This window comes from Dasypus novemcinctus, chromosome 8 (genome assembly GCF_030445035.2).
Source record: "Dasypus novemcinctus isolate mDasNov1 chromosome 8, mDasNov1.1.hap2, whole genome shotgun sequence".
NCBI classification, from domain to species: domain Eukaryota; kingdom Metazoa; phylum Chordata; class Mammalia; order Cingulata; family Dasypodidae; genus Dasypus; species Dasypus novemcinctus.
Genome location: NC_080680.1, coordinates 12,555,839 through 12,571,190, shown reverse-complemented (window position 1 = coordinate 12,571,190; position 15,352 = coordinate 12,555,839).

The window sequence follows — 15,352 nt, the reverse complement described above, 5'->3', positions numbered from 1 at the left end:
ATAGAAGGGAATGGGAGCCGGGATGCATATGGGACTCATTGTAGGACTCTGCCAGGTAGGTTAGAACCAGAAATTTTCTTCAAATCATACTTTGGCAATAGAATTTGAATATACCTTGTCAGGACAATTTGTATATTCTACACCTCAACAGGCACTGGAGGACAGAGTCCACTGTTGGAAGCCACTGCCACCAGGGGTTTTCTCCTGAGGGAAAAGATGGCACACATCCCTGCTGAAGTGTTGTTTACCTTCCAGCTCTAGAATGGGGGTGGGGGGAGGGAATCTTGCTGTCTTTAGTGACCAAGGATACTTAATGTATAGCTTGTCTCCTGATATTTTATGAACTCTTGTTTAATAAGCTGCTTCTTTACAAAACAGGCTCTGCACGTCAGTTGCTCATCTGTCAGTGGAAACAAGCACAAGAGGGTTCAAGAGAACGCAAGCTCTCGGCCAGACTTCCCAAAGACAGCCAACCTCCAAAGCTGTGAGGGAGTCGCTCTGTATTTTTCCTGACCCCTGGATCTGTGTGTGGGAACGCAATTGGTCTGAGATCTGGGAACAGAAGATCCAAGAGGAGGCCAAATCCCTGGATTTTCTGAGGAAATGTAACCTCTTCTACTAAATGACAGCTTCCTTCCATGATAGCCTTGCCCTGAGAGCTCTGGTCTTTTCTTCCTCTCTCTCTCAGCTCCTTAGTCCCCTTTGCTGAATCCTCCTATTCTCGCCCCATCTCCAAGTCTTGCTGTTTCTCAGCCCTTGGTCTGGGGGATCTTGTTTCCGTTGCCTCTCCCCAGCTCTCCCTCCCTTGTCTGGGCCCTTCAGCAGGCGCCCTCCGCTCTCTCGAGCCTCAGTCTCTTAGGCACACCGGTAACCAGAGTGCCACCAAAAGGGCTACGTCCCAGCAGCTCAGCCTGAACATCAGCTCTCCAGTGGTCATATCGTGGCCTTTGACCTCACCCCTTCCTAAGTTCCCAGGGAACAGTGATGAGGCCCCCCCCACCACGCTCTCACAGTGGTCCTCCAGCACCAGATTTAAGTGCATTTGACCACACCTTCAGCTCTCTGTCCTAAGGCCCAGGCTCATTAGCTATATCCAAATGCCAGTGACAGACCAGGGCTACGGCTCTTGAGCCACAGCCTCCCTAGTCCTCCAGCGCAGGCTCTGGAGCTCCACCACCTTTAGATCCTGTCCAGGGACCTGCCCCGTCAGCCCTAGTCCCCTCATGACATGTCTAACCCCCAGGGCCCATGTGCCTCTGACTGCTAACTAAATGCCCCAGCCCCACCTCAGCCCAGGACTGGCCCCTGACCCTTGGCCACCGAGTCTGTACTGGTGGTCAGTCACCCCTGACCCCAGGGGTTTTACTGGTACAGAGGAGATTTTCCATGAAAAAGAGATTTTGTTTTGGGGAATCAGAAAATCTCTGGCAATGGATGAAAGAAGAGGGAACAGAAGGGAGTCACTGGCTATGCATGTTCTTAGGGACAGAGAAAATGGGGTCTCATTTCAAGAAAGGTGATGCCACTTCCCTTCCTCCCATATGGAAACAAAATTTTAAAAAGCAACTTGTTCATAAAAATTATGGAAAGAAAGGAAAGCAATTGTGTTCTATGAAAATGCACACAGTCTCCTAGAGGCCTTACCCAGGCCTGACCTATGGTTTGGGCCCGGCCAAGCACAGGATGAAGGGCAGACAGTGTTCAGGCCAGTAGAGGAAGATTCTGGGTTTCCTCACCAAACCTCTTGTTGACTCCCTCTTGTGTGTCCTGGGAAGGAGGGGGTTGGAGGCCCCTGACACTCCCACCCCCAGCTCCATCCCAGAAGAAGTAAGACCCAAGTGTACCAAAGACTTTCAGAAGAATCTGTCCAGGAAGGAAAGGGTGGGACCTGGGGACAAGTGTCTCCAGGATTTCTGAGGACCACTGGTTTCTCCCCACAGTGAGGAATGTGAGTCTTTGGGGGAAAGAACTGGCTACTCATGATGTTAGGTCATGATCTCAACCTCCTGCAGAGTCCAGATGATCCTCTTCAGAGACCTGGACCCCCCCTGGGGCACTGAGAACTGGGGAGGGAGCTCCAGCCAAAATCAAGACAGTGCTTGCCCCCTCTAGTTCTGCCCTTTGTCTGCCCCTAAAGTTCTTTGTCCTTCCCTGTAAACCTCTGTAGTGGAGGCCCTTAGAGATCCACCTCGATGCCTTCCCCTGTGTACCTTTGTGATCGTCAGCACGGCTGGTCCTCACAGGTGACCCCTTCCTGGAAGTCACATGGTCCTGGGAGCAGCTGGCAGTCAGTGACCAATGGGAAGTGCCAAAGGCCCCTCTCTTGCTTCTAGGTGTCTCTCTAAGATTCATGTTCTAGAGCTCATGCCAGAACCTGGGCTGAAGCTGCTGTCTGTTGAAGCCCACCCTTGCTTTGTCTCTTCCCCTGACCTCTCCTGCTTCCCACCTTCCAGACCATTCTCTCAATAAATCACATCTACAGGTATCCCCATCTAAGCTTTGCTTCTGATGAACCTCACCTACGGCAGTTGGTACTGGAGGTAGCCCTAGGAAGCAGAGTTCTAGGGGTGATTCAGCCAGCTGGCTGGGAGATCTCCATCTCCAGTGTCAGATGGGGAATTAGGAGTCCCCAGCATGCTTCAGCACAGTGACTGCTGATGAGGAAGGGGTACTAGCCAGTGCCATCCTTACACTGGAGGTGCAACATATATGATGAGAGCCACAAGGCTCGGGTCACATACGACAGCTGCACAATCCCCTTCAGGTCCCTGTCCCCCTTCTGGAGCCCACACACATCCACCTGCCTTGTTGACCTACTTGCTCCCTGTCCTGGGCACACACACACCCTGCACAGCTGCCCACGAAGCCATGTGAACATGGACACGGGACCCACAACTCCCTAAAACGCGGACACTCAGACCACCTCTGATCTCCTTGCTTCCCGAATGCACATATAACTTCTAACCTTCCACGAATATGTAATCACCACACCCCAGATACGCAAAGGTGACTGCCATGGGCTGAAATCCATGCAGCTACAAGCTGGACCTCCCCAAATATGCACGTGTACTTTCTCACATACTCCACACTCCTTGGAGCCACACCTGTAAGTGACACCATCAGACTCTGAAAGCTCACACATACACACGTGTGTGCATGCTACTACCTGCCAGAATTCAAATAAACAGAATTGTAACTCCCAAAAAACTCACTCAAACTTAAAATATTCATATACAGTAAACTGTAAATATGCCAAACCCCCAGATATACACAACTCCTACAATTCCTATACACACATAAGTTGATTGAAGACACCACACCAGAAACTCTCATAGTCAATGGCTGAAAGCCAGAAAGCCCTGATGTTCCCCCATACTCAAAATATACATAAAACCCACCAAATCTCTCCAAAAACATATCCTAAAGACCCAAGAAAACCTCACACCTTAAGAATAAACACACATAAACACCCTTCATTTTTGAAATACGAAACCCAATTAGAGCCCCCATGCACAATTAAATTCTTCCACACACCTGATGTAAACACAAATCCTCTTCTAGGTTTCAAACCCCTCAGACACTTCCCTTTATAAACAAAAATCCCATCACCTTTAAAACATCCATATAGGGAAGCGGACTAGGCCCAATGGATAGGGCGTCCGCCTACCAAATGGGAGGTACGTGGTTCAAACCCTGGGCCTCCTTGACCCGTGTGGAGCTGGCCCATGTGCAGTGCTGATGCACGCAAGGAGTGCCGTGCCACGCAGGGGTGTCCCCCACGTCGGGGAGTGTGTCCCATAAGGAGAGCCGCACAGCGCGAAAGAAAGTGCAGCCTGCCCAGGAGTGGTGCCACACACATGGAGAGCTGACACAGCAAGATGATGCAAGAAAAAGAAACACAGACTCCTGGTGCCACTGATAAGGATAGAAGCAGTCACAGAAGAACACGAAGCTAATGGACACAGAGAGCAGACAACTGGGGGTGGAGGGGGAAGGGGAGAGAAATAAATGACAAACAAACAAAAAAAGTGCATATATAGGCTTACACCAAGGATCCAAATTCAATTCCTGAGAAATATACTCACACCCCCTCTGCTCACACACATACACCCCAGGTATATTTGCAAGCATCCCACAAATGCCCCAGCCCCACATATGCATAGAACTGTCCCCACTCCCCCAGCAGCAGCACGTACCCCTGACCCGCAGCACTAGCATAATACCCAACTCACCACATTTCCTGATTACATTCACATCCCTCAGGGTCCCCCGGCTCAAGCACCCAGTGCCAGAATCTTCCACCCACAAATCCCCATACAGCCCCACAGCCCCATAGTTACCACGTACATATGGGACTCCCTGTGCCTGCTGGATATACATGGTAAAAGTCAAACCCACAGAAACCTGAAGAGTCTCAGAGGCTAGCTACCTACCTACCAGATCGCTGAATATACACTCAGAATCCCTTGTCCAAAAAGATGTAAACCACACAAGTAACAAAAAATCACAATCTATAGTCTTTAATACAAAAACATAAGGTCCTCCAAAGCCCTGAGTAAACAAACATTTATGTATTACAAATATCCTCATATCCCACAAAAAAACTTGAAATCTCATATAACCCCCCAAATCAATTGCACAGACCCTCTGACAACACCCAAATACATTCCAGGCAAACTCACCTATTAATACTCAACACAGTTGCCTAATTCCAAATGTTACACATCCAGTCCCCTGTATCCTGTGAACACACATACATATGATGCCCCAGGAGGTGAAGATAAACAGTAATATGCCTAAAAAGACACAGACACATCAGCATTCTCCTAAATACTCACACATGATGCCCCTCTGTACCCCAAAATGCATTTGATAATCTTATACCCCCAAATACAGACTTACACAAAACTCCAACTTGAAAAACTACGAACAGACTCCATCCTTCTGTCTAGAGAACAGGACCACCAAATAACCCCCAGCCACCCTGCTTTCTCCATATTCCTCCATACCAAAAAAAATAACCCATAGTTGATGTATACTCAGGAGACTTCAATCTCTGCACTGTCTATGTGCCAGCTGGGCCCTGAGCCTCAGCAGAGTTGCAACTTCTACTCTCTGGTTCATTGGACTTACCCAGGTCAGCTGACAGGGAGGTGAAGACAGTCAACCACCACACCACCACTCAGGGAACTGAGAGAGTCTACAGCTGCAAGCAGGAGAATTCCTTCCATCAGCCATGTGGAATGTAAGTCCCCTCGATTTAGAGGTGGAGTGGACATCACCATTTCAGGGTCCTCAGGATGGAGGAATAAAATACGGATTAGAGTGGATTTACTGGTATCCTAGTATAGAATTATTGTGACTCTAGCAATGGGAGTAATTATATCATTGATGTGGAGACAGTGGCCATGGGAGTTGCTGAAGGCAGGAAGAGGGAAAAAGAGGTGTGATATTGGGGCATTTTGGGGACTTGGAGTTATCCTAAATGATATTGCAGGGACAGGTGCAGGACATTATATATCCTGCCATAACCCACTGAATGGTCTGGGAAAGAGTGTAAACTACCACATAAACTATAATCCATGGGCTCCAAAATGTACTCATCAAGTACAATGAATGTACCACATTCATGTGGGAGGAGTGGGAGGTATGGGGAATGGGGTATATGGGAACCACCTATATATATATATATATATATATATATATATATATAATATATATATATATATATACTATATATATATATTATCCCCCTTGTGTCTTTTTGTGTGCTGTCTGCTCTCAGTGTCCATTTGCTGTGTGTTCTTCTGTGTCTGTATTTATTTTTTATTTCCCCTTCCCCCTTGCAGCTTGCTTATTTTCTGCTGTGTCCAGTCACTCTGCACTCTTTTGTAATTTTTGCTTGTCTCTCTTTTTTGTTGTGTCACCCTGCTGAGTCCGCACTCCATGATGCTTGTGGGCCAGGCGGTGCTCAGTGTGTGGGCGAGGCTGCCTTCACAAGAAGGCCCCAGGACGCAAACCCAAGGCCTCCCATATGGAAGATGGGAGCCCAACTGATTGAGCCACACAGCTGCTTCCTCTATATTTTTTAATGTAACATTTTCTGTGAGGAATGTATCATTGAAAAAAAAAGGTAATACAAAAATTAAAAAATTAAAAAATATAGCAAAAGAAAAAAATATAGGCTAGGTGCTATGAACAGATAACATGTGTGTTCTCAATATACATAGATCCAGCTCACAGTTCAGTAAACCCATCACCCTACCTTGTCTCACATACATGTCTGTGTACACAGACATATTTACAGTATCTCACAATACACTCAAAATGCATAGAAACACACACACTTTCCCAAAGTGGTTGACTGTTGCTAAGCAGAATAGTTGTTGTTCCTTTCTGCAGTATCTCTGAAGAGAAAATACTATTAGCCACTCCCTGTTAAACACTGCTATGGCCATTTGACTTGCTTTGGTGCCTGAACACCCACAAATTACTCTTGTCCAATCCTTAAATTCATGCATTAGAAAGGTAAACATAACGCTGTGAAAAAACACACAGCCCAGAGTTAAACCAGAGCTCCCTACATTCTCCAAACCTGTAGAAACTTCCTACAAACTCCCTGATAGTCACATGAACTGCTCACAACCCTAGCACACACCGCCCACAGCCTGCAGGTGTGTGTGTGTGTGTATATATACATTTATACATATATAACATATATACATATATATATGTATATATATATGTATAACATATATATAAATATATATATACAAACCTCCAACCCTACCTCAAACATACATATACCATTGAAATTTTCATCCTATACAAACAGCCATCCCCACCCCTTGAATTCACATGTACAAACTCAACTTACATACACAGAAACACCCACTTCCCCTAAACACATCTCCCACAACCCTGAAGACAAACTCACACACCCAGAATATATGTAAGTGGCTCTGAACTGAGAAAGAGATGAGTCTGGTGGACAGTGGGAGGGGCCACAAATCTCTCTGCCCTAAACACCTTGCTTCCCTAGTTGATGGGAATGTAGGTGGGAGACAGCCCGGCTGTCATCCCCTGCAAGGATTGCATCAGGACAGGGAGTCACCTTCTCCAGGGCTCACCCTTTCCCAGGAAGGCTCATAATCCAGTGGTTGATGGAGGCAGGTGAGAAAGACCTGGACTACTTAATTCAACTGAGGAAAGAGTAGACTTTGTAGAGCCACAGTCCATCTGGGCCAGCTGAGACAATTTTGGGGTCTATGGCAGAACTGACTTCTCTCTCTCTGTCCAAACCTGATTTATTTTTACTTTTCTACCTTTCACAGAGAATCTTTACTAACCAGCTTGTTCACTAACTTCTGTATCTCAGTCTGCATTTCAGAGAAGCCAAACAGACAACAATCACCCATTCCTTCATTCAGCAATTATTCGTGGAGCATCAACGACATGGTAAAGATGCCTCATGTGGGACTTAAACTGTAGAGCATCGAGCAGGCTATAAATAAATAGCACTAGCCTGGATTCATGCACACACTGAATTTCTCAGGTGTCCAGTCAGCAATGAGATTTAGTGCTGCTAATGTAATGAACTCTGCAGATAGCAATGGGGGGATGTAGCAGTTTGATATTATTGATGAATTCACAAAAGAAATATTGGATTATGTGTGTAAACTGGTCTGTTCCTCTGGGTATATTAAAATATATTGGATTCAGAGGTTTATTTGATTAAGTAATCAAGTAAATCTCATGTGCCACTAGGGCATTGAGTCCCCACCTCTTGGTGGGTGGGGACTCCCAGATAAAAGGCATGGCAAAGGACAGAGTTGGGGTTTTTAATTTTGCAGTTTTGATGTTGCAGTTTGATGCAGAAGTCTTAAGCTGGAGCCCCAAGAAGTAATCACATAGAAGAAAGAGAAGCAAGCGCCAGGAACAGAGGAACCCTGAGCCTGGAAAGAAGCAAGCCCTAGGAAGAGAGGAACCCTGAGCCTGGAGAGAAGCAAGACTTGGGAAGGGAGGAACCCAGGAAGCCTGAACCCTGACAGATGTTGGCAGTCATCTTGCTACAAAACGTGGAAATACACTTAGGTAAGGGAAGTAACTTATGCTTTATGGCCTTGTATCTGTAAGCTCCTACCCCAAATAAATACCTTTTATAAAAGCCAACAGACTTCTGGTATTTTGCATCAGCACCCTTTTGGCTAACTAATACAGGGGATGAAAATAAAGATGAGAGTTATCAAAAAACACTTGTTGATTGAAAATGTAAGAGAAAATTAAATCACCAAGGGGAGTCAGTTTCCTCATATAAAATCACTTCTATAGTGGATTCCTCTTTTTGGGATATCTGCAATCTGGGCACTGAGGTTCAAGTTATTTTCCAGGTATACCAGTTATCCATTGCCACAATAGTGCAGATAAACAAACTACATCAAAGCTCAATGGATTACAGCCATAGGTGTAGATTTCCCTCAGGCATCTGAGGGTTAGGGTTTGCAGCTTGGCCCTCTTGGAAAGTTCTCCTCTGCTCTAGGCTCCCTCATATGTCAGGGTTTAGTAGAGACGCAGTCTGTTCCACATCTCCCCCTCAGCAGGAAAGTCTGAGAACATGCACATGTCAATGGCCAATATTCAAAAGGAAGTCCCAGAAGCAGGTCCCAGGGGCAGAGGGGGGAGGCACTGCAATGTGAGAAGGGGAAGGGCAGGGGGGCCTGGACGGAAGAGCTCTGTCATTTTGTCTTCTGCAACAGGTAGCTGTGGCTTCTACCTCACCAAGTTGTACACTTGGAGAGGAGAATGTTATGGCAGGTTATTGCACTCCTACCCTGGGGGAAAGCTAAAAACACATTCTCTGGTCATCTAATCCTTATTCAGCAAACAATTCTTTGTGGTGTCCTTTGTGCAGACACTGGAAAGACTACTGTGGAGAATTCAGAGGTGAATAGGTCAGGTCCCAGTGCTTGAGGATTCTAAATCACATCGAGGTTTATAACTAATTTTGTTCTCATCTGAGTCCGTCACAAACATATTTGCTGATGGAAGGGTGGGTAAGCAGCAAACTTGGCCTGCAGGTGGAACTTAGGCTAGTCAGCTCCAGGCTGACAATCCCGCAGGGCTTCCTGCTCCAGGCAGCAGCAGCCAGGAGGTGAGTCTGGGAAAAGGGGAGGTGTGGGTGTCTCTAGGGCTGGGGTGGGGGCTTCTCTCCTTGACTTGCTCTCTCCACCTCCTACTGCAGAACTAAACGTGGCTCAGGCCCCATCCCCAATTCCTGGCCTCTGTCAGCCCTTGTCTGGGCTCCCTTGAGCCTGCTCTGCTTTCCACATCTGCAGGTCCTGGGCTCCTTCCTTTGGCCCCTAGAACACAACCTCCACCTTCATTCCCACACTTCTGCAGCAGAAATTAGAAAGACTTCCTTTTAGGAGCAGCTGCCCAGTGGCGGCACAACAACCTTCTGAGTCTCCTCAGCCCTCACCAGTGCGTTATTGTAGGGCCTGTGGGACCCCATGTCCTGGTGTGGAATTTGAAGGGCAAATGACCTGTCACCATCAGCCTTTGGAGAGCAGAACAGTCTGGGGCTCCAGGGGGCCTGGCCATAAGGACCACTCAGCGAGGAGCTGAGATGTGGGTGGAGGGTAACACTGGTGGTCCTGCCCCCAGGGTGAGGGCGCTCCCCTCCAGGCCTCAATCTTGGCATCCAACATTGGGGCAGCAATGCCAGGCTGGGGTCTGCAGCCCTAAGACCACGCTCCATCCTCCCAGGTCAAGGCACACCCTCTGTCTCCCCACATGGTGGTTTGTTACACGGCCATCTTAATTCCTTTCAATTCTGAATGAAACTGCTATAACATATACCGGTTTTGGAGGGGGATTTAAGAATATTTTTTTTTAATTAGAGAAATTGTAGGTTTACAGAAAAATCGTGCATAAAATACAGAGTCAAATATATTAGTACGATTAACACCTTGCATTAAGGTAGTTCATTGTTACAATTCATTAAATGACATTTTAATAGTTGTACTACCAACTATATTTCATGGTTTACATTAGGGTTCACTTTTGTACAATCCTAGGTTTATCTTGTTTTTCAAATTTTCTTCTTGTAGCATATTTACATCCTTAAATTTCCCCTTTGACCACAAATCAAATATATAATACTGTGCTGTTAATTATATTCACAGTTTTGTGCTGTTTTAAATCATAAAAGCAAGCACAGTACCATTCTCCAGTTAAGCACAGTATAATTAGTACAGCAAATTGCAACTGAGTTGAAGTTAGGATACAAAAAGTGCCATGGAGGCCACAAGAATCCCTCTGTACCACAGGGAGGCATTTATTGGAGCATTTATAAATGGGGCGTCTGCTTCTTTTGTGGTCAGAAGAATTCATCACAGTGGAGAAAAGGCCCTAAGGAGACTCACCATTAGGAGTGAAGCCCGGAAATCCTTGGGTGGGACTGAGGGAGGCAGGAGGCAAGTGTGATGTCATGGGGTGGCCACCCTTCCTAGTCACCCCCAGTAGAATTCAGATCCATTTAGATTAGAGAAAGTAAATAAGGTCCAGTAAACCTATCAGAAAAACATGAAGTTGAGATGACATTCCCGGTGCAAGGGGAGCCTTCCTTTCCAGATAGAGAAAAAGTCCATGTCCAAAGAGTTCCGAGTCAGAGCCACATCTCTCCCTAGCTGGACCAACCAGGTGCCACCTCATCATAATCCCCATTGTTCTCCACCCCTAGCTCAAGGACAGACCCTTCCCAATTCCTCCAGTGTCCCCTCACTGACACCTAGAGGCCCTGCTATCCCTGAAGACTCAGGTTTCCACGGACATGGGTTGGCTGAGAACTAGTGATACAGCTGACTTTTTTGGTACCCAATATTACCTACCAGGGAAGATGATGGTGGGTGGGTGTGGAGTGGGGGCACATGGTTCTGCAGGCTTTCCAAAGCAGGACACTTAAAAGACAGCATCCTTGTCCAACAGTCATGCTCAAGAGAAGCCAGTAGCACCTGCGGCTGTCCAGATGATGCTGAAAAATATTTTCCTGGGAGAGGACTTGCCCCATTTGTCCTCCTATCCAGGAATCCTGAAACCTCAAGATTGCTGAGCACTAGTGGAAAACTGACCTATGAGGTTCTGCAATCCACAGCCATCTTCTAGCTTCTCCATACATCCAGCGGCCCTTTGTGCGGGGACCACTCGAATGCATCAGGACCTTCCACCCAGCTAAGTTACAGATGCACTGTACCCATTTGAATGAGGACAGGCAGGAAATCAAACTTGAATGGAATTCTTTGGCCCTAAAATATGGACCAACCTGATCAGGGGTAACCAAATAATTCAGAATGACCCAGGGTGGATGCACACAAACAAGGAACCCAAACCTACAAATGGCCCCTTCACAATTCCCTTAGATTTGCCAGTGCAACTCCTACAATGTTGCCCAAGTGTTTTTGCTCTAAATGTACATTCTGAGGAGCACACACACATGAAAGGTGCTCTGAGAGAAAAGACCGAAAATCCCTGATTTATATCTGCAGGAAGAGAAGGAGAATCCCTGATTTGTAGTGCAAATATTCCCCCTATGGCCAATTTCAAGTTACCAACCTGACATCGCTGAATCCAGAGCTGAGAAGAGATATGTACCATCAACTATCCCAAGTTAGTATGAGCCACCCACAGTTAGCCTGATCCCCTTTTACGTGACTATGTGTGCAGGATGTAATTGCACAAGAGTGGGATACATCATTCCCATCCTAGAGGTAGAAGCAAAGTCACGCTATGCATCTCCGGAGCACACGTGCACAGTCCCATCCATATGTTAATTACACATACACCTCACTAATTATATTTAATTTTTTATAGTAAAAACCCTACCCACACTGGATACTCTTATGCCACTCCTAAAACTATACACACACCCAACATCAGTCTGGATACAAACATGAATAACCAACACACTACTGGAATATACTGCCTGAATATAAACACAGGCTCTCAAATGACCAAGTACATGAAGTCTTATCTCATGCACTGCCTTTAATAGATCCACAAACAATTACACAACTATCAAATACACATACTTCACAATTTCTGAATACACGTACAACCTACACAGGCTCTTAGCTTCCAAACACACATACTGGACCATAGCTACAAACATAGACACCAATGAGATTCAAGACCACCCCAGCAACAATGAAAACACATATACAAGCATATACACCAAATTCCTCAAGCATTACATCCCAGAATAAACCCACTGATTCAATGAACCCTTAATTTCACACAGAAACTCCAAATAGAGTTGTCTCTTCATGACCCAGGTATATACAGTACAAAACTCAGAAAGAGTCACACAGAACACACAAACACCAGCACTCCTGCACTATTGCCAATGTACAGACACAGCTGCCTCACACATGAAAACCCAGACACAAGCATTCAAATAGTCCCAATCCTTCAACATGTGCATTCCTCAAACATTATACCCCATAACCCCATATCCTTTATAGCTCCACCTGCCCAACCCACAAACATTCCCAACCCCACATGTGAAAACACTAGCATTCCCCAAAGAACACTGTGAATCCTCTTTACACCCTGGATCCTCAGAAAAAATCTTACATAATTCCTCTACCCCATCTTGGATACACACACAATGCAGTGGACATTCCAAATGTGCAAAGAAATATCTCCAATCCACCAAATATGAGTACCATAAAACCCCTTCCACGTCCTCAATTATGTACCCCCACTCCCACAGCTCGAATTCTTAGACATACTTCCAATACATAAAATCATCCCACTGTGGTAGATTGAATTACGCACTGCAGTTTAGATCTTTTTTAATCTTAATCCATTTTCCTGCGGCTGTGAGCCCAGTGTAAACAGGATCTCCTCTGGTTTCCATTTTCAGTTCATGTGTGGCCCAACTAAACCTGAGGGTGGGTCTTTTCTTCTTTTTCTCTTTATGTATTTTTTAATGTTACATTAAAAAAATGAGGTCTCCATACACCCCCACCCCCTCATCCCACTCCTCACCCCACAACAACCTCCCCAATCATCACAAGATATCCACTGCACCCAGTGAATACATCTCCGAGTACCGCTGCACCCCATGGTCAATGGTGCACACCATAGCCCACTCTCTCCCACAGTCCACCCAGTGGACAATGGGAGGACACACAATGTCCGCCAACCATCCCTGCAGCACCACCCAGGACAAGTCCAGGGCCTGAAAATGCCCCCACATCCCACCTCTTCCTCCCACTCCCCACCCCGAGCAGCCACCATGACCACCCTCTCCACACCAATGCCACATCCTCTTCGATTACTAATCACAATAGTTCATGAATAGAATATCAGTATGTCCACTCCAATTCATACTCTGTTCCTCCATCCTGTGGACCCCAGAAAGGTTGTGTCCACTCCTGAGGGTGGGTCTTAATCCACATGGCAGTAGGCCTTATGAAGAGAAGCAAGAAGTCACAGAAGCTAAGAAGGAAAGGACATCACCCAGTGACCACAGGCTGAGATATAATCCAAGGAACTCAAAGGTTTCCCAGAACACAGTACCGGAATGCTACAGGTTTTTGTTTTTTTTTTTTAATTTTTTTATTTTTTATTGACTTTGTAATAATATTACATTAAAAATATATATGTGAGGTCCCATTCAACCCCACCCCCCCACCCCCCCTCTCCCCCCCCCCAACAACACTCGTTCCCATCATCATGACACATCCATTGGATTTGGTAAGTACATCTTTGGGCACCTCTGCACCTCATATACATTGGTTCACATCATGGCCCATACTCTCCTCTATTCCATCATGTAGGCCCTGTGAGGATTTACAATGTCCGGTGATTACCTCTGAAGCACCATCCAGGGCAGCTCCATGTCCCGAAGACGCCTCCACCTCTCATCTCTTCCTGCCTTTCCCCATACCCTTTGTCCATTATGTCCACTTTTCCCAATCCAATGCCACCTCTTCTATGTGGACACTGGATTGGTTGCTACAGGTTTTTGGGAGAAAGCAAGCTTCCCCCATACTTTGATCTGGACTTCCTCTAATCTCAAATGAGACCAATATATGCTGTTTAAGGGAAACCATGCTGTGGGATCTGTGAGATCAGCTCAAGGAAACTAAGATATTCACTTCCATGTATAAACATACAATCCCAGCACTCACTGAGAGATACGTACATATTAACTGCCCACAATACATACTAATAGCTATTTACTGAAAGTTTTAATAACATAGCACTAGGAAATATACATCCAAACCACCGTGACCCAGAATACACACTTATTACATGCAGAATGTACCACATGCCTCAAGTTTACCCACAATTCCCCTGCACAACACAAATTGAAAAAATACCACCATATATCACCATATACAAACATAGCTGCACACTATCTGCATATACATAGCCCCTGCACTTGCTGATGATCAAAATACCTCCAGCATTTTCCAGAATAGGCACATGAAACACAACAATCCTTCATCTGAACATATGCAAGAACTGCCAGCTTCATAAACTATTATACAGTTTCCCCTAAACACCAAGGTATCTATACACAGCTCCTGAAAGTCACCAAAAATACATCACCCTTCAGCATGCCCTGAGTACATTCAAATGATCCCACACATCCCCCCAATATACAGAAGGCATCGTCCCTACCAGCTAATACACTGACACATTCCCTAACATTGCCCATATGCATATGCAGAGGCAAATCCACACTTAAACACACAAAAACCCCAGAGTCAGGGGAAAACACACACTATGTATATATAATCTTTCCAAAGCCTCAAATTACAAATACATAATACCAACTTGTTGATATACATACATTGCATCTCACAGGATCTAAGAACACAATGCCTGAGGCTCACTGAAAAAGCAGTCGTGTCCTCCACTTAATCTCAAATATCCGCACAGACACCACTAATTCACCGATTTCAATGCGTCTATCACATTCCAACCAACCTATGAAATGCAAACACAAATGCCAAACTCTGAATTCATATGAACATAGTTCCAAAAGACATGCACAATAGAGCTCACACTCCCTGAATTTTTACAATCCCCAAGAGGCCCACAAATGCACATGTAGAATATCACATTTCCAGATACACAACCAACCTCCTCTCTGCATACCCACAATCAGGTGCAAAACGTCCTTCTAGCCTCAGATACACTAACTGACCTGCTAACAACCCCAGGAAACACACTTCTACCTGCAGAGCCTCAGCTCCTGGATACAAGCATAAAAGTACTTAAGAGTCCCAGATATGAATATAGCGGTATGTAGCTAGGATTAACCACCTGATCCAACTCT